The following is a 2,247-nucleotide window of genomic DNA, read 5'->3' on the forward strand; positions in this document are numbered from 1 at the left end:
AAAAGTATTTCGTACAATTCCATGGTGACTATTTTTCAAAAGAGAGCTTTGTTATCCAAAAAGTTCTGGCGCTCGTCAAAAATAGTAGAGAAGTGGACGAAATACCTGATGAAGTTCTACAATATTTTGTGAAAACTAGGACGTATATAAGAGTCCGAGAAATAAATCGACGATCATTCGCGATGATAAGCGAAAAGAAGAAGAAAGCGAAAAAAATGAAAAAAATCATTTCCAGCGCAGCTACGAAAACAGTCGATAAACGCGAACATTAAAGAACATACATCTACATACATCAATGATATATCTTCTGTCATCAATCATATGCTTGATATGTTCTTCGTTGTCGACTACCGGATTTTCGTGCTACTCTTCGATCATCGACTTCATCTCTTCGACTTCATCTGCATGCCCATGTTTCATCTCGCCCTTGATAAAGAAAAAGGTAAGAGATATATCATTAATATTATATATGTAATGTGTCTCATAATTCTATTTCAACAATTTCAGTTCTGCTTAAGTAACGTAAGAATTGTCGCACTTACGTATCTGCCGCCAAGTCCTCGGATGCTTCTATCTCGTCGGAAGCTGATATGCGACTGTTGACAGCGTTATATCGCTTATATTGGCACATTTGGAAATTATTGAATACCTACAAATAAAAATACGAAATTACTTCAAAAGGTAATAGTCTCATAATACATTCATTAATAAAAGTAGTATTAAATATTCACTATTTATAAGATAAGTTTTACATTATAGAACATCAATATTTCATTTTAACTTAAAGAAATTAATTGAGGTTCGTCTAATGAATAAATCTTAAATAGTTTAATAGTGCCTTTGTGAGCCGACACGAATGTTGGTGGCTAATAATTTTTACTGTTATAATATCTATATTAAACCACATACAAACAATGCGCTGCATATTTTGTCGGTCTTGAAACACAGTTCTTAAATGAGGCCAGATTCCACTGTAACGAATTAAATTGTCAAACAAAGGCACTATTGAGGTATTTACGAATTATAAACATATAAAACATTTACAGCAAATATAATTCTTATTACTTTGAATAACGTAATATTTGTTATGCAGTTATTGAATTATTTCGCCGATGTCTTACCTTGCCAAATTGAGATGCGATTGCATGCAACATTGACGATAATGAAGCCGTTCAGAGAGTGAAGCGCGTAGTAATATCGGGAAATCAAGTGATGACGTACATCAACGTATATTCTATTCTTCCGGGCGAAGTGATCGACAGGAGATATCTGCGGTAAGTTTACGATTTTTGTTGAGAGAATCACGATGATCTCGACAAATTGTAGACATCACAAAAGGAAAAGGGAGAAAAATCACATGTCAGTTTTGTACTTAATCTTACCACGCAAGATTATTTGCCAATAGCTAACATTTATGTTCCGTGATTATTCTTTTGTGTTATTTTTCGTTGCCTCGCTTTTCTTGATATCTCGAAACTTTCGCATAAATATTCGGTATGCACGACACATTAACATAAATTTGCGAATAACGTATTTATATACTGCATATTGTGTTGCTTGGCAACATCGGGTAAAATATAGGTTGACAGATACACATGTGTCTGGAGATTAATCTTATACAGTGCATCTTGCTATTTTAGAAGTGTACATGTCCTATGCTCTCATCATGTTATTGTTTTCTTTTTTTAGGAAAATGTATTATAAAATGTTTCAGTGAAACATTTATTTACTATCCATCGGTCCAGGCCCACGTGTAGGACATTAAGATTTAATAGATGCCGATCCTTGTGCACACCACTCCTGCCGAGCAGGACCACGTTGTTGGCGAATAAATATTGTCCGCGATACCAGTATGAGCTGGAGAAGCTCTTAATTTGATACGCTTGCAAAGTCATGACATTATGTGTTACGACAATAATGTGTTTGTAAGTAGCGCAATATAGAGTCCCGAATCTGGAGGTAAGTGGCAATATGCAACAGGGTATGTACGAACCAAAGGCTCGCGTGTTGGACGAGTTGTTTGATCCTTTACACGTATTGCTGAGAGCAGTCCATAGAAGATACTTCCAAGTGTCTATGGATCGTGTTAACGATAATCCCTTGTGTTATTACATATGAGGATAGTGTTTGTAAAAATACATTATCTCCCGTCAAAATGTAAAGATAACTTAAAAAAAATGTCTAAATAAATATAACTTACCAGATTTTATCTAGAAAATAAAAAAAATTATCGAGTATTTTACTAAC

General features: G+C 34.4%; 1 long non-coding RNA gene across 1 annotated transcript; it reads left to right on the forward strand.

Moving 5' to 3' along the window:
- The first annotated feature begins 6 nt into the window (after nt 1–6).
- LOC105463036 lies at nt 7–2,205 on the forward strand. Its single transcript, XR_976149.1, has 4 exons — nt 7–442; nt 508–681; nt 1,094–1,274; nt 1,690–2,205. It is a non-coding gene; the product is annotated as an uncharacterized LOC105463036 (long non-coding RNA).
- Nucleotides 2,206–2,247: the final 42 nt, after the last annotated feature.

This window comes from Wasmannia auropunctata, unplaced genomic scaffold (assembly GCF_000956235.1).
Source record: "Wasmannia auropunctata unplaced genomic scaffold, wasmannia.A_1.0 LD336092.1, whole genome shotgun sequence".
Taxonomy (NCBI): Eukaryota; Metazoa; Arthropoda; class Insecta; order Hymenoptera; family Formicidae; genus Wasmannia; species Wasmannia auropunctata.